The 18562-nt window shown below is 40.5% G+C and overlaps 1 pseudogene; it reads left to right on the top strand.

The window, feature by feature from the left end:
• Nucleotides 1-6399: 6399 nt before the first annotated feature.
• Nucleotides 6400-10181, top strand: LOC114007184 (sodium channel modifier 1 pseudogene; annotated as a pseudogene).
• Nucleotides 10182-18562: the final 8381 nt, after the last annotated feature.

Below are 18562 nucleotides of genomic sequence, written 5' to 3'. Positions count from 1 at the left end.
AGCAGGAAGATCCTCCCAGAAGGGCCCATGGATATTGGACCTCTCATCTATGAATAAGTCTCTGCTCTCTTAAATCACCCAGACTCAGGTATTTTCTGTAATTGAAACAGAATGGATTAGAATAGTATGCTACATGTCTTTCACAATGGAAATGAAGGCTTTCAGGGAGATAAAGACAGGTGAGTTATGGTGCCAGGACTGAGGCCCTGCTGGATTGACTGAAGTGACCAAATCTTTCATTTTTTCAACCCTCAGAGCTTGGAGAAAGGGGGAAAGATTAAGGTGTATGGTCAGAAACCAAGGCAGGGCAGTGCCTTCAGTGGGGTCCATAGCAGATTCAGCTGTGAAGAAACCTGGGCATCAGAGGGAGGAAAAGCCAACCGGGGGTGCCAGCCAGCCCACTCACCTCCAGACCTCAGGCCAGCACAGAGGGGATGGCACAGAACCTCGAAGGCTGCCCTCAGAAAGCATATCACTCGGAAAGGTAATTTGACCTTGGAGCACAAACAGTATTTTCATACCTTTTGATTTGTTGCCATCAAAAATGCCTTAATTTTAATTATGTGTCTGGTATACAGGGGGTTTTATTCCCCGATCCACCAAACTCTATGATTCTACATTTTTCACATCACTCTTGCAAATTATGAACACCTGAAGATCTAGAAGCCTGGGCTGGGAATGCCTGGGTGTCCTCCACATGGGCACTGCAGTGCTTGGGAGACAGTCAAGCAATGTTCATTGGAAGAGGAAATGCCACACAACAAGGTGCCAGTGTGCTCCCCCTCTATTGTAAAATGAAGCAAAAGAAAAGCATTTATTGTACTAAATTATTTGGAGCAGTTATTTTCACTCTAAAGAAACCAGCAAGCCTCTATTACTCTAGGCTTATGGCCAGGTCTTTAAAATATTTTTGTTATAGTAATATTTTTCTAACCATATTTACTATAATAAGATTTGACCTTAATTTGTTCTTTTACCACAGTTCAAGCCAACAAACTAGAGCTAGAAGAAACCAATCGAAAAGAACTCAAGAAATTGAGACCACCTACTCTAAAATTACACTCATAGAAGATGGCAGTAGGTGCTCACAGACACGTGTGGACACACGCGCACACACACGCACCACACATAGACGCATGGGAGAACCCTATAGACAGATGAACTGCTTGTTCTTCCTGACAATTTGCAACATACCTTAACATGTGACAGATGCTGAGACATCTCAAAATACACACACACACACGCGCGCGCCCAGCGTTGAGTTTAATCCACCGGGTCCAGGACTCAAACCGCGGTCTGCTACATGGGAGTCCAGTGACATAGCCATTATGCTAACTGCTGGTCCTGAAGGCCATTCTTTCAATCAAATAGAAATGTAAATTCACCTCTTGGAGCTGTGTACTACTTCAATGAGAATTTATTAAACACCTACTCTGTGCCAGACACTCTTCTAATCACTTGGACAAAAACAGGCCAAAATTTCTGTTTAAAATGGGGACCCAGGGGCCAGGTGGTGGCACTGTGGTAACACTCAGATCCACATGGAGAAAGTCTCGGATTCATGTCGTGGGACCTCCTATTCACAGACATCTGTGCCTGGGATCTAGGCTGGCTGCAGCTGGGACTGGGCCCAACCTGAAGACCCTGTGGGGTGCTCCCCCTCTCAGAATAAATAAATAATTAAACTTCAAAAAAAAAAAATACAGAAAATAGGGATAAGAATACCTATATCTCAGAAGAGCTATCATGAGGTTAAAAGTAAAGATAGTTTTAAAGTAATTGCCATGTTGCTAGTTTCTAATAATTAAAAAGAAAAGAAAGAAAAGAAAAGAAAAGAAAAGAAAAGAAAAGAAAAGAAAAGAAAAGAAATGAAAAGAAAAGAAAAGAAAAGAAAAGAAAAGAAAAGAAAAGAAAAGAAAAGAAAAAAGAAAAGAAAATGCCACCAATTTTTTTAAAAAGAAGTAATGAGTTCATTCTTCAGAGAAAATCAAGCTGGCACTGGTGTCTCATCTCCTGAGTCCCCACGTACCATGGTATTTTCCTAGTTTCTTGTCCTTTTCTCTGGATCTGTCCTACCAAAAGCTGCAAATCGCTGTTCCAGTACTCAGTAGGAAAACCAGAAGATACTGTCAATCTTAAAGAGCCAAGAGGAAAGTATATTGATGGAGAAACTTGATGGGAAGAATGGCCCTCGATGAGGAGAATCCAAGTAGAGTATTCTCCTTAAGACTTCAGAAAACCAAATATGACTTTCAGAAGAAAATTACTCTCTTCACATTGAATTTTTTTTTCCTCTGAACTCAAAAACAAACAAACAACAACAAAAATTCCACTTTAAGGTCCTCAAGAACAAATCTAAGACTCTCTAAACAAAGCATTTCCCCCTTCTTTTGAAACCACATTAGAGAAAATCTAGCACAATGAAATCATCTACTCCAACAGGTCAGTGAGCTTGCATTCTTTATCACTGGCCCACGTATTCACTTGCAGCAGTAATAAGAAAACAAAGAATTACCTAGCATGTCCTTAACAAGTGACATATGTGCCACTTTGAAACAGTTTGGCATTTCCTTAAAATGCCAAACACAAGCCAGCAGGCTGTATGGAGGTTAAAGCATCTAGATCCCACTGGCTGATTCCAAGTCTCCAGTCCTGGACCTGTTGACTTGAAAATCACACTGGGCACATGTGTGTGCAAGCATGCCCAAAATCCTGAAAGGAGAATGGGAAGGGATTGTGTCGTGCCCACAAGTTATTTCTAGCTTTCCCTCTATCTGTCTCTCTTTCTCTTTCTGGTGAGTGTATGTGACCTATAGCAAAATAAAAACAAAAAACTAAACACAGAGTTGACATATAATCTAATACTTTCCTAACAAAAATAAAACATACCCACACAAAAACCTACACACAAATGTTTTAGCAGTTTTATTCACAATAGCCAAAAAAAGTAGAAACCACCCAAGTGCCCATGAACTGATGAGTGGATAAATAAAAGGTGTAACATCCATACAATGGAATATTAACCAGAATAAAAAAGGATTGAATTATCGACACACACTACAACTTGGATGACCTTTGAAAACACCCTGCTAAGGGAAAGAAGCCAGACACAAAAGGCCATGGACCGTAAGCGTCTATTCATGCAAATACCCAGAACCCAGAGAAGTCCATAGGCAAATCTCCAGAAACGGAACAGACTAGCAGTTGCCAAAGTTAGTAGGAGAGGGCATGAGGAGAGGCTGCTAACGGGTGTACGGTTTCTTTTGAGAGTGATGGAAATGTTGTGAAATTAGCTGATGGTGACAGCTGCACACTAAGCACCACCAAATTGCACACCTTAAAAGGGCGAACTTTATGGCATGTGATTATACCTAAATAAGACAGTATTTTTTTTTAATCTGAGGCATATGCAGTGTTCCCAAAGCTCTTTCATGAGTTTTGTCAAGGGTATATTAGGTAAAGTGCCTAAAATTCAATAAGTCCACTTCCTTCCATGGTCTTGCCTTAAAAGCAGGCCATTTGGAGGAATTATTAGCTGAATTTCAGAAACCGTGTGACTTTTTGTCTTTAGTATTAGCAATCACTCACATATTTAGGTGAAAGATGTAATGGCATCGGAAGTCTTCTTAAATAATACTAACACAGGAAGTTGAGAAAAGAAAGGATCAGATAATAAACCATGATCACTTATCAAGAATGAGAGTAAACGCTGAAACTTTTCTGAATATAATAACAGGCCTATTCGTGGACTGGGATAAAGGACGAGATCTCAGGCATGCCACTATCTCCAAATTTAAGATTAATGTTAGAAGCACTTGAATGCAAAATTGATTTCCGAGTGCGCTGAGCCACACTGACTCTAGGAGACAGCGTGGCAGCTGAGTCAGCTGGACTCAATTATATTTATTTTTTAAGCCACCAATATATTTTTTAAAAAAAGAATGAGGGAGATTTTTGATCAGTTATCTTAAGATGCTATTTTCATCTACGAAATTGAAATTGTGGCTACTTGGAAATGTCTGTCCTATTTGCACCACAGTTTGTTTTATCCTCACTCTGTACCAATGTTGTTCCCGGGGTGGGGGAGTCAGGGGCAAGTAGACCACACTTCAAGAGGCTATGCCACTCTGACTCCCAAGCAAGGACTTTAGGGAGTTATGACAGAACTAAAGCCCGCAGTGCCTCTCCTTCCATGCAATTGACAGATATAACAGGAAAACAAGGTAAGCACAGGGGTCCTGTGCAGACGCAGTGATGGTCCCACCCAGGGAGCTCCCTGGGCGTGCCGTGTGTGTGCCTGGCTGCCTGTGATGCAGGCCAGCGGAGGCTGCAGGGGTGAAGACCCTACTGTGTTGGGCTTCCTGTTGGTCTTTCCTTCTCTCTATTCCCCTTCCCATGGAAGAAATAAATACATTAACATTTAAAAAAATGAAAACATTTGAGAGCAGAAACAAAATAGAATATCTTCAGTGTGCTAAATATCAACAGGATTATGGAGTAATACACTTAACATATTATATAATAGCTTTTACTTATATCATCTTAAGAATGATTAAATTCCTATACAACAATACTGCGATAGCAGTAACCTGTGTTTACCGAGCACCTCCCATGTGCCAGGCACAGTCCTGCTTCTCTAATGCTCACTTATGAGTCTGAGAAGTAGGTATTTTATTATTCCCACTGTGCAGGTAAGGGAATTAAGGCACGATGAATTCACCTAGCCGGCTAAAGTCACAGAATTAGAAATTATTTTCCTATATTTGCAGCAGTTGCCAAAACTCATTTCCTTGAGATATTCATTTGTAGACACGTTAAGCACGATAGATGTTTTTGGTTCAAAAGGCAAGCCAGTTGCAATTTTGGAGTAGTTTTCTAGTTAAGGAAGCTCCGAAACCAAAAAAGCCACAAAAAGAAACTAAAAAGAACTATTAAATTGTATCAACGAGTCGAACATTTATCTGGTGACCCGAGAGGGTGTCTACTTTTATTCATTCATTTATTCATTTGTTCAAAAATGACCGAGCCTATACAACGGGCCAGCAAAGGTAATGGGCAGAAAGTACTAGGATTAAAGAGACAGTACAGAGGGGAGGATGAACCAAACTTTTAAAAATATAATCCTAGAACAGTTTAAAAAATTAATACTTAACATATTATACATTAGACATGAAAAGTATATACATATATATATACATGTGTATGTGTATATATATATATATATATATATATTAGAAACTAGTTGTAGAGACACAGCTTGCTTCTTTTTTAAAGAATTGTTTTATTTCATTTATAATTGTTATTTTTTTAATTTGCTTTCATCATCAGAGAAAGAGAGAAAGTGAGAAAGTAAACCACCAGGTCCAGGATTCAAACCGCGGTCAGACATGAAAAGTATCAGTTTGTTGGAAAAGCCATGATACATTTTTGCAATAGATGGTTCTAGTTCATTTTTTGAACTAGATTCATTCACATCTATGCTATTGCTAAGTCATTTGACAGCTTCATAAAAATAAAAAAGAAATTTGTTGAGTTTTGGAGATTTTAAAACAAACTGAATGAAGATGAAAGACCAAACTGCATTTTCACCATATTTTACTGTTTTACTTCTGTACAGGAAAGAATGCACATCAAGTTTGTGAAAAGTTGAGTAAAGTTTATAGACAATGACCTACGAAGATGTCAGGGCTGACAATAATTCACAAAATTCCATGCTGGTGATTTTGGTCTCAAAGACTCTCCTTGGTCAGGGAGCGCCACTGAAGTTGATGACAAAAAATAAAGACCTTGATAGAGTCAAGCCCACACTACACAACATGAGAGATTGCAGAAAAATCCAACATCCGCCATACAATCATTCGTGACCACCTGCAGAAGCTGGAATATGGAAGCAAGCTCAGGATTTGGGTTCCTCATGAACTCAAAGACGTTCATTTGACCGTGCATATCAAGATCTGTGATATACTCATTAAACGTGACGATAACAATCCTTTTGGGAAGTGACTGATAACTGGTGATGAGAAGTGGGTGTTTACAACAATATGGCACACAAATGGTTAGACCATTTGTACTAAGGTACCAATGTGATGATTGACATCAGAGAAGTGTGGTGGGATTTTAAAGGTGTCATGGTTTTTGAGCTCCTACCAAGAGACCAATCGATATGAATGCGTACTGTTGACAACGGTTTGAATGAATTCAACATCCAGAAAAGTCCAGAGCTTATTAATCATTACAGAGTTCTGTTCCATCACAACAATGCACAACCACACACAAGAATGATCACCCATCAAAAGTTACTGGCACCGGGATGGGATGTGTTGCCACACCCACCACACTCGCCTGACCTTGCGGCCATCAGACTTTCCCTTTAGCTCAATTCAAAACTCCTCGCGTGGAATGACACTCAATTCAGATGAGGCTGTCCATCAGCACCTTGCTCAGTTTTTCACTGATAAAGACAGGTCCTTCTCCGAACAAGGAATTATGCAGCTCACTGAAAGAGGGCATAAGTTTATCGAACAAAACAGGCAGTATATCATTGATTGATCTTTGTTCTTCGTGTTAATAAATAACCTTGGAAAAACACAGAAAAAAATACTTCATGACTTTTCTGACAACTCTGTATTTAACTTGTTATATATGCATTTCACATTAAGTACTTTAAAAGGGAGTGCTCCAGATGTGTTTTTGTTGCTGTTGTTGTTTTAATATTTGCCTAATCTTAGGCAGAACACATTGCAAATTTTCAAAGCAAAGAGTACATGTGAAGGGCTGAATTAGCACTTTGTGCTGTTTTGTTCTTCCATAGCATATTTTAACTTGTTTAACCCATACACCAGTCTGAAAGTGCGGCCTATGACATCTCCATTTGACAAGAAAAGAACCTGGGAACAGATAGGTTAAGTAACGTGCCCAAGGTCACACAGCTAGCAACTCTTTTGTCCCATTTAATATGATAAAACATATTGGTGTCTAACGTCTAGCAGACTGATACAAGGCACAGAAAACAGGTGCTCCCGAACTTTCCTGAAGCATCCAGAGAGGCTTTAAGGAAATTAAAGAAATTTTCTTCTTGAAAGAAAATCGATGTTGGGAACCAGCAGTTAGCGTAATGGCTATGTCACTGAACTCCCACGTAGTCGACCGTGGTTCGCGTCCCGGACACGGTGGCTTAAAACTCACGCTGGGCGCGTGTGCGTGCGTGCCCAAGATCCCGAGAGGAGAATGGAGGAGAAGGGATTGCGGCGTGACCATCCCCTCTGGGGGGTGATTTCTTGCTTTCTGTCTCTATGTCTCTCTCTTTCTGTCTGGCAAGCGCACGTGCCCTACAGTGAAAATCTCTCAAAAAAAAAAAAGAAAAAAAAAGAAGAAAAAAAAAAAAAAATCGATGTTTGGATCCCCTTACAAGGTGGCTCAGAGTAAACGTGGACTCAGGTGTCAATCAGACCATACTCACAAATCTAAATCAATCAGGTGTCTCTCCATAGCTTCACCTTCATTAGAAAGATGTCTGACTGTAATCTGTCATTTCACGTGACATTTTTATCACCCGCTTAACATTTCAAATGAAACATTTTATTGCATGTGATGTTAGTTAAACACTTAACATGTGCTCTTCATGCTTACAATTCGCAATGTGTTCTGACTATATTAAGCAAATATTTAAGAAACATTTGGACTGGTTTTCCATTTTTAAGTATTTAATCTGTAATAAACATACAGCATGCTAAAAATACCTTTCATGCACAGTGTGTGTTAAGTGTTAAGAATATATTTCTGAACTGCCTTATTCAAGCCTGTCACACTTTCCATTACAACCCCTTAATTTAAGGGGGTTTTAACCAGTCATAAAAATCTCTTCATGCTGATATATTTTGGGTAAAATATCTCTCCTTCTAGAAACCTTTTTAGTTGCTGGTGGTTTCTTTTCTAGTATTAATAAATTTAAGGAGAGATTGACTTTGTGAAATTGGGCATAAAACAAAGATTTCTCTTATAGAATTTTAATGTTACCCTTTCTGTGCTTTTTAGCTAATTCATGTATAAAGACATCTAAATAAAAATTATAGACCTTACCCCAAAATTTAGATGAAAAAACAAAACATGGTGGAAATGCTTACTGCTTGTATATTTCCAGATTGTATTGAAATTCAGAATCAGAGCTAAGAAGTAAGGCTCTAGCCCTCAGATAGTCCTAGGAGACTTTATAAGCATATAATAATGTTTTTACATTATTTAGCATAGAACATAATTTACAGGTGGATTCATCTCCCTTTTCTTATTTGTCCCTCAGGATGCTGAGAAATAGGAATGCTCTTGTCATAACTACCCTCCTTTGCATATTGGTAAGAAAGGTTCTGGGGCAGGGTAAGTGGTTTGACCAACGTCAAATAACCATTTATTCGTGGTTTTGGGATTTGAACTCATATCTCTTTGTTTATACCACATGACTGAGGCCCACTGGTTGCAAGATCTTGAGTCCGTGCATAACTTGATGTTACTACCTAATAACTTTTTAATCTGATAAGAAAAATCTTAAGTAAATAAAATTCAACTCATTGGCATAACTAAATAACTGGATTACTTTCTTTCCGTATTTAGAGTCAGGATCATATCAAGAGCCAAACTCATGAAATCTGTCTTCCCCTTCTTCGAGTCATCTGAGCCAAACTCATGAAATCTGTCTTCCCCTTCCAGTCATCCAGCCAATGACATAAAATTAGGAGGTATCCACCATAGCACAGTAACACCTTGTCTAACAGCACCAGTAGTGTTCTTAAGAACACGTGGATGGACCAGCAGATTGCATGATGGTTACCTCACCTACCTCGGTGACCAGGGTTCAGTCCCAGATCAGTGGCTTGAAACTCATACCGGGCACATGTCCGTCAGTGCCCCAAATCCAGAGAGAGAGGAGGAGAAGGGATTGCAGCATGGCTGTCCCCCCCGAGAGATGATTTCTCACTTTCTGTCTCTCCAGTGAGCAAACACACCCTATAACAAAACTCTCTAAAAAAAATAAATAAATAAAAATTTTTTAAAAAAGACAGAAAAGAAAAAAAAAAAAAGAAAGCAACAACTTACATATGTGTGAGTTATATATTCTATTCCTGCTATGGTGACCTGAAGGAAAGGTGCAGTAGTTCCAACAGATTTTATTCTTTCTGGGACTCACAGTCATGATATCTTTCAAGAGAGAAGGGGATTGGGAACCAGCAGTTAGTGTAATGGCTATGTTGCTGGACTCCCACGTAGTCGACCGTGGTTCGCGTCCCCGACACGGTGGCTTAAAATTCATGCCAGGTGCCTTTGCGTGCATGCCCAAGATCCAAGATTCCAAGAGAATGGAGGAGAAGGGATAGCAGCGTGACCATCCCCCCTGGGGGGTGATTTCTCACTTTCTGTCCCTATGTCTCTCTGTCTGTCTGACGAGCGCACGCACCCTATAGCAAAAACACCTCTCCAAAAAAGAAAGAGAGAGAGAGAGAGAGAAGGGGATAGCCAGAGTCAGCTCGACTCACTGTGCTCAAGAACCACAGACTCACGACCTGCTGGCCAATTACATCCCGGACGATGAAGTTCTGCTGACACGATGGATGCTTTGCTTGTACTGTCTGTACCCACCTGCCTGTGCTGGACACCCTGGCCGTGCTGACTGCCCACATGCAGGCACAAAACATCTGCCCAACCTACAGCTTTTCTATGGCAAGAAGCATCCGGAAAAAGAAATGGAGCAAAATCAAAGCAGCAGAAGGAATCAAGGAGGGAAGAGACCAAGGCTGAAGCTCTTAGATAACCAGACTCAGTCTATCAACAGAGCCCTGTGTTGTAGCAGTTTCTGAGCAGGAAGCTCAGACCAGAAGCCCCTGGTCTTTCTCTATCCCAGATCCCTTGCTATCTCTGGAGGTTGAATGTCAAAGTGGGACATCAGTAGGGAACCTGAGCCCAGGGCTGGCCCACGGGCCAAGAAGTCAGTAACTGTCAGCCTCAGCCTCTCTGAGCCCCACAAGAAGCCGAGTGCTAAATTGTTACCTCAGTCTTCGAAGCTCTGGACAGATCCCAGATGGACTAGCCGATGGGTAAAAGATGAAAATGTTGATTTTGATTCTGATGAGGAGAAAGCCCTGATCTCCCCTAAACAGATACTCCCTTTCTCCGATTTAATTCACAAACTATAATGGGGGCTGGGAGCCAAATGTGTATTTTAAAAAAATGTATAATATGTATGCAAGAAGGCTTCAGAGTTCATGGAAAAAATGGAACTTAGGTACAAGTTTATTTTGGTACCAAAAAAATTTCAAATCCATACATAGTTCTTTCATACTACACATTTTCCAGGAACTTTCAATCATCCCTCTTGGATTTTACCCACTTAGATTATACTGTAGATTCTTTGAGAGAAACGACTTTCTCCTTTGCCTCTTTCTTTCTTGCTCCTATTTTCCCCACCCAATTTCTATCAGAGTGGTTCGTTACAAGTCTGCCAACAACAGGGATCTGTAGGACTCCATAAGAGGACTGGTGCTCATGTGATTGCATGGAATACTTGAGATGGAAAGCCCCTCAAATATCCATGGCAGCATTTCTCACAATGATTCCTTGATCAAAATAACTCACCAGTCCCACAAAACCCTGCATAATAAAGATTCCATGAACAGGTAAATTTGGGAAATGCCTCCTCCACAGGAAAGAAACATTATGGGAACTTCTTACATAGAGTCCCAGCCTTTTCTATAGATCACGCCAACTGTCTGCTATCCTTGGGGGTTCTCGCCCTGCAGCCAGGTTGAAGCCAGCTGTGCCACTGCGGTGGTGGTGTGGTCACATCTCCCTTGTCCTGGTGTAGTCCTTTGGGCCTTCGCCCTGAGCTAGCCTTTCAATCCTCATTAGTAATTAAGGAGATATTTTGGCCCAATTGTGTCATATTCCTGTTTTTTATTTCTCCATTTGTTCAGAACCCAGACGGGGCTGCTAAATGCTACTTATTTTTGGTAGCCTTAAGCTCCAACAGAGAAAATTACCCAAATTTCTCTTCAGTCAATTGCTTTTTTTTTTTTTTTTCTTAACCCATCTTCTTTCCAAGTGTACCAAAAATATCCTCAGGACTTCAGAGTAATTATATTTATGATCATTCATTTTTTCATTAGCCTAGAGCAAATATTGTGGGAACTCAAGAAAGACGATGTTCCAAAGTCAACCTCAAGTTTGGAACTGCAAGAAAGAACCACAGATTAAAATGGAATTGGAATCAACTGAACCCTGGATACTCTCTCTAATAAGAGCTCTGTAGAGGAACCACATATTATACTGTCTTAATATACAGCCTTAAAAAGTTAGGTGGGCTGGACCTAAAATCATACCTAGAAGACATAGCCGCAAGGGCAAGGAAAACTTCAGGACCCAAGGAGAAAAAACAAAATTCAACAGAGGCATTGACAACAGTGTGGAATGTTTAAATGTTAATTTCTAATTCAGACATAATGTCAAATAGTAAAAATGTCATGATTTTATTTATTGGCTTAACAAATATTTACTGAGTGCTTGTTATATTACAAGTAGCATTGGAGACATAGATCTAAGTACAAACTAAGTACAAAAGTCCCTGCCCTCATGAAGTTTACAATCTCATGAGAAGAGACAGGCAATAAGTTAGGTAAATAACATGCAGAATATTGGACAGTTTACTTGCTGTCAGAAAGATAAAGAGTGGAGAAAACAGACATGTTATATAGTGAGGGGACTGTAATTTCAAATGAGTGAACAGAGAAGACACCAAATCGAAAACTCAACATGTGAGCACCCACTTGAAGAATATGTAGATAACTAAATTAGAAGCATTCTAAACAAAGCAGCAAAAAAAATGCAGGTATTGTGAGCAGGAATTTACTCAGTATATTTGGTAAATAGGAGGAAGATGTCTTAGTGCTAAGCTGTCATAACCAAATACCACAACCTGAATGACTTAAATAGCAGACGTATCTTTTATCAACAATTCTAGGGACCGAGAAGTCCAAGATCAAGGTGCCACCAGGCTTGAGTTCTGGTAAGGGACACCTTGACTTCTCAGTATATCCTCACATGGCCATCTCTGGGTAGAAGGGAGCAAACTCAGCATCTCTTCCTGTAAAGGCACTAATTCCATAATGAGGGCCTCACCTCCGTGATCTCAACCCACTCTAATTTCCTCCAAAGGTTCATCTTCAAATATGATCACATGAGGGATTATGGCTTCAATGTGTGAATTTGGAGGGACATAATTCAGTCCCTAGCAAGAGATCATTGCAGTTGGGGCTAAAAGGGCCAGTCATTAATCACCTCCTCAAAGTCATTCTCACAATCTGTTGAAATCTCCTGGCAAAACCTCAGCTCTTGTTATGCATAGCTCATCCTTTTCTTTGGCTAGAAAAAAAAAAAAAAAAGCTTTAAAAACACTGGCGTGTTATTTTCTGAATTTACTTTTACTCATAGCTCTAATTTCCTGGAGTCACATTGTATTTCTCTACTATCCATTTTCCACTGTCCAAGGCAATGTCTATTTTCTCTTTTCTTCTTAAGTCCCTGAAACTTTCTCCCTTCCTTGCTTTCTGACTTCCTATTTTCTTGAGAAAATAAAATCAGTCAGAAGAGAAGTATGCATGCCCTCTCATTTCTGACCACATCTGCCCATCCTGCAGCGTTCATTGGTACTGATGAACTATCTGTGTTTGTTTTTCAGAACAGACTCCCCTCTGGGCCCTGGACCTCACCCCCTCTAGGCTACTCAGGATATCCCCCCAGCAAATCTTCCTTCTTTCTCCCATATCATCAGCCCTCACTGAATTACTCCCATCATTATTGAATTTCTCCTGTTTGGTTTGAATAATGGCTTATGCTCCAAAGTTTTATATTTTGGAACCTGGACTCAATGGACCATGGAGGCACCAGTGTCGTGAACAGAATAGTGCTGTCTAGTGACTGGCTTGAATTCTTGCTTTAGTAGGAAGGGGTTAGTTCTCAGTTTGTTATAAAAGAAAGAACTGCCTATAGCTCTCTCAGCATGTGCCCACCTTCCTCTGCTTCTGTTGTTCATGTTGTAGGCCAGCCTGATGTTAGACCTATGCCATTGGACCTTCCAGCTAACAGAACTGTGAGTCAAATAAGTCTTTCCTTTTTTTTAAACAATTCATTTTTAATTATTTAACTTTATTTATTTTAATTTGATCAGAGAGGGACAGGGTAAGAGTAAGAGAAAGAGAGAGAGAGACAGGGTAAGAATGAGAGAAAGAGAGAGAAAGTGAGAGAGCAAGCACCAGGTCCAGGACTCGAACCATGGTTGGTCATGTGGAGGTCCAGCACCCTTAACCACCACACTACCTGCTGGCCCCTTCTTTCCTTCTTTATAAATCACCCAGGTTTAGGTATTTCTATTAGCAAACCTATACACCTTATATACCTCCTTAGCCTTATTTATTTTTTTTTAAGATTTTTTTCCCCTCAATAAGGCACATGCACACTCACCCAGTATGTTTTTCAAGCTGATGGATCCAAGATTCAAATTACACAGTCAGCCTTGCAGGATCCAACCAGTTTAACCACCCCGCTGGCTGGATTTTATATCTAGTTCTATTAAAAATTTTGAATTTACTTTCCTTTCAATCTTTGACTCCACGTCTTCCTCATTTTTAGCGGATATCCTGTTAAGACTAGTATCAGTTCTTAAAAGTCTCCAGGTCTGTCCTTCTACTACTATTTTGACTTTTCATAGTAGATTCTATCAATAAATTATATACATTAAAATTTTCTCTTTTTTGTAGTACTTTTCTGTGAACTTTGACGTATAGTCACATTCATGTAACCACTATCAGAATCAAGATATACAATAGCTCCATCATCTCGAAAAATTCCCTCACACTCCTTCATAGTCTTCTCTCTCTTACTCATAGGCCCTGGTGACCAGTTGTCTATACCTGTAGATATACTATTTTTAGAATGTCATATAAATAAAATAATGACATTTGTAACTTTTTTTTTTTTTTTTTTTTTTTTTTGGCTAAAGGGCTCATGCACTTTCTGGAAAGGGACAGAAAGAGAGAGAGAGAGGAAATGAGAGAGCACTCCCCACTCCCCGTGGGGGACAGTCACTCTGCAATCCCTTCTCTGTTTCTCCTTTCAGGATTTTGGGCGCACGTATGTGCCTGGCATGTTTTTCAAGCCACTGGTTCTGGGACTCAAATCATGTAGTCAATCGTGTGAGATCCAGCTACCTCGACCACTGGCTAGCCCAACTGTCTTCACTTCAGTCCTTTGCATCCCCATACCTTCTCCAAAACTGACTATAAAAAAGTGCCAATGGTCTTCCCAATGGTTGAGTCTGAGGTTGAAATTTCAGTCCTCCTCTGGACCTACCAGCCAGCAGCAAGGAACACTTCTGTCTTCCAGAGCCAACCCCTTCCAGGACTGGGTACAGGTCTACTCTAATTTTCCTCACCAACTGTGGCTCCTCGTCTCCCTTTATGTCTCTTCTTTATTCCTGCAGCTTCTTTATTTTGTAGACCACTTGGACTCATGCATGGCTTTAGTCTCTATGTGATGACCCTACCATTTCTATCTCTAACTTACACCACTTCCCTTAACTCTAGACTGCCAAACAACTGCCTCCTCAACCTCTCTCTCTTCCTCTTTTAACCTCCACACTTAAATTTTCATAATAAAGGTCTTGACGTTACTCCCTCCACTCTTCCCCTCTTACTTTTATAGCCTTCTTTATCTCAATGCCAACTACATTCTTTCTGTTTTCAAGTCTTGAATTCACCCTGGACTCTTTTTTCACTTACCAGTGCCAGTTCTGTGAGATCTAAATTAAAAATGCAACTATACTTTTAAAACTATCTTTAATTTATACTTTAAAATTGCTATGATCTGTATGTATTTGTCTCTCCAAAGTTCATATGTTGCAATTTTTACCCCTAAAGTATCTTAGCAAGTAGAGCCTTTAAGAGATAATTAGATCCTAGGTACTTATAAAAGAGGTGTCAGAGAGCTGCCTTCTCTCCCCTACCAGGTGAGGACCACTGAGAAGGCATCGCCTATGACCCAGAAAGTGAGTCCTTAACAAACACCAAATCGGCTGACATCTTCATCTTGGACTTCAAGCCTCCCCGAATGTGAGAAATAAATTTCTATTGCTTATAAGCCTCCAAATCTATGGTATTTTGTTGAGAAGACCATTAGCTAGATTTTCTAACACTTTAAAACTAACCTCTAAGGTCATGTGTATCTCACTCAAAGTATGAGAATGATTATGTCTTACCTAAGAATCTTCCTTGACCTAAACCACATTTTCTAGCATTAGCATGCATGTTCCCACTTCAGTTTCTGTCACTTGCCTTCTCTTATCATTTCTAATGGATTTTAAGGAAGGGAATAGAAACAGAAATGCTTTTTGACCTATCAAATTTAACACACTCTCATATCTGTTTTAAAAGTATGGATATGTATTTGCATCACTTAGAACATTTGTTTTGTATGAACTGGAAGGATCTTTTCAATTTATTTAGGCATAATTTTAATCAGATAGGGTTGATGTCACAGAAAGTCCCCACCCTCTCCCGACCTCCTCAGGGTCTCCGTCTAGCCTCAGCCTCACTGTGAATAAGCCCTGTGACCAAGAACAAGCGTGCTTGCACTGCAGCTGTCATCCTGGAGGATGATGCTATTGGACAACAAGGTCTCGTTACAATTATGTATACAGATGTGAATCGTCATGTTCGTCTTAGACCCGTATCTCTTTTATTAAATATAAGATTGTTTAAAGAGCATTTGTGGTACAACAGTAGTCAGTTAAAGAATGTGAGACAAACACCACAAAGGTAAACTTGGACTCCTTGAGATAAATGCTCAGCTTTGGGTGCTTCTCCTCAGAGCCTTTCCGCCTCCACCTCTCCAAACAGCTGGACCTCACGGGAAATTCTGTAACAATGTGGAAACAGAGTGAGGAGTCTGGACCATGTGCTGGCCTTCTTCAGCTCCTGCTAACTTCTAAGGATAGTACAAACCTCCTGATTCTGGGCTATTGTAAATTCTAATCCCCGATCTCTGCCCTCAGAGTTTCTTCAGAAGTACCTGCTGCTCTTTTCAGTGATTTCTCTCTTAACTCAGCCACCTTTCCCCAGTAGGTGAGCTCTCCATCTGCCCTCCTCTGCTCCTGCTGGCCTCAGGCCCCTCTAACATCTCTGTATTATCCATCTGGCTGGACGCTATGGGCTTCTCCATCTGCAGCTTCTTCTACAGAAGCCCTGTGCCCCGTGCTTCCTGAACTCCTCAAGTTTGACTTCTTACTACTTTCCTTGTCCCACGGAGGGTCATCTTGGAACTTGTGGACTCCTTCCATGCTCCCTACCATTTTGGGGAAATTTTGGAGATGCCATTCTGAAGCTTCTCTTCAGCTTCAACCTGACCCCACTTTTACTTGACTGTTGTCTCCTTTCGTTCATCTTGGGCACTCAGTTATTCTCTTTGTTACCGAACTCAAATCAGGTTCGCTCGCCCAAGCGCTATAAAACCAAGCCATAGGCACATGGTGTGATGAAGGAAAGTACAGCTTTATTGCAAAGCGCAAAGCAAGGAGAGCGGGCAGCTCATGCTGAAAAGACCCAGTCTCCCCGAGATATCTCCCACATGCGTTTTTAAGGGCAAAATGGGGGGCAGAGGTCCTAGGCGCATGATCAGTTCAGTGATTGGTTCAAGAGGGCATGATCATTTTGTGAGTGTTCTTGATTGGCGAGGCCTTAGATAATCAAATTTCTTTCAGGTGTCTGGAGCCATCCAGCCTGGAGTCTCTGAGCAGTTTCCAGCCTATAAAACATCTTACATACTGAAATGAAAATCTTATCTTTCCTTTAAGTGAGAGTTTTAGAGGTCAAATGGCCCTCATTCATGGTCTATGTTGATCTTATCATAAGTCTGAAGACTTACTTTTTATTCTGGGCTCTTACAATGTAAATGGACCTTATATTTCAAGAACCTTCGGGAACCAGCAGTTAGTGTAATGGCTATGTCGCTGGACTCCCACGTAGTCGACCGCAGTTCGCATCCCGGACCCGGTGGCTTAAAACTCACGCCGGGCACGTGTGTGTGCATGCCCAAGATCCCGAGAGGAGAATGGAGGAGAAGGGATTGTGGCGTGACCATTCCCCCTAGGGGGTGATTTCTCGCTTTCTGTCTCTCTGTCTCTCTCTGTCTGTCTGGCGAGTGCACGCGCCCTATAGCAAAAATCTCTCAAAAAAAAAAAAAGAAAAAAAAAAGAACCTTCGAGAATACATTAGGGGGTCCTTGCTCAATTTCATCTTTACGGAATTCAAAAAAGGAAATCGAGACACCCTTTCCAGTTTCTCCCTCAGCCTATCATGGCAGGTACAATATGTTGCCCAAATGGAGTGAAAATTGAGATAGTGAATGTTGCTTTAGATGCCTTAGGGAGCCCCAGGCAACATCTTCATCTTCACCTCTGGACTCTCCTTCCCACATTGACATAGTTTCGCCCTTCCTATTTTGAAATGAACTTAAACATTCTTCCTTATCGCCTCCAGTACAAGTAACAGCAAATATAGCTCAGATACTCAGTCTTGTGTTTTAATGCAAATGAAGTTTTAGTAAGTGTTTAAAATTATTCTTCATGAAAAGAAGGCTGTCAAGATTATCTATGTTCTTAAAAACATCTAGCAGGAAACGTAACATTGAGCAATGACTTCTTTGTTCCAGTTGGTAGCCACAATCTCCTGAAAGCAATGAATGGCATTGATTCATTGAGCGCAGGGAGCTGCTAGGCAGCAGTTTTATGGGGAAGGGAAAATGCCTTGTTTTAATATTTTTTGAAAATATTATCTCTGCTGCAAACATAGAAAAACATACCTAAAAAAAGGGAGCAGAAAAATCTCAGTGAGGTAACAGTAAAAAGTTTAACTGACTAACACCAGTGGGGAGACCACAGAAAATAAAGAAAATACAAAATCAGGAGGAGGCAAAGGTAATAGATGAAGACTCTGAAAAGTGGAATTTTGAATGGAACTTAACCTCTGCTCACCAAAAAAAAGAACAACACAAAAAATAAAAATCTCAGAAGATCTGTTTCACGGCAGTAGTAAAAGAGCATACAACATAATTTTGAAGATGCAGTGAAACAAAAGATTTTAGGTTTCCCAAGAAACTTAAAATACTTGAGCCATAAATACAATTACAAAGAACCAAGGTTGAAAGTTAATTAAGGAATTAAATAATCAAGGAATGTTCAAGTTCAGTTAGAAGTTTTGGAACAGGGCCCAGATGGTGACGGGGTGGTTAGGGCAGTGGGATCCCACATGGCCAACTGCACAGTTGGAGTCCCAGACCCAGCGGCTTGTGTGCATGTGTGCAGGCTGAAAGTCACAAGTGAAGAGTGGAAGAGAAGAGACTGCAGCGTGGCCATCTCCTCTGGGGAGTGGTTTTTCACCTCTCTCTCTCTCTTTCTCCCTTATTCATGAAAAAAATAAATAATTTAGAGAAAGAGCTCATATCCTTGATTCTTATTTTCATGTTCTTTCCC

Source organism: Tupaia chinensis, unplaced genomic scaffold (assembly GCF_000334495.1).
Source record: "Tupaia chinensis unplaced genomic scaffold, TupChi_1.0 Scaffold000138_1, whole genome shotgun sequence".
Classification (NCBI taxonomy): Eukaryota; Metazoa; Chordata; class Mammalia; order Scandentia; family Tupaiidae; genus Tupaia; species Tupaia belangeri.
The sequence above is the reverse complement of the archived record's forward strand: the minus strand, read 5'-3'. Positions and strand labels throughout refer to the sequence as shown.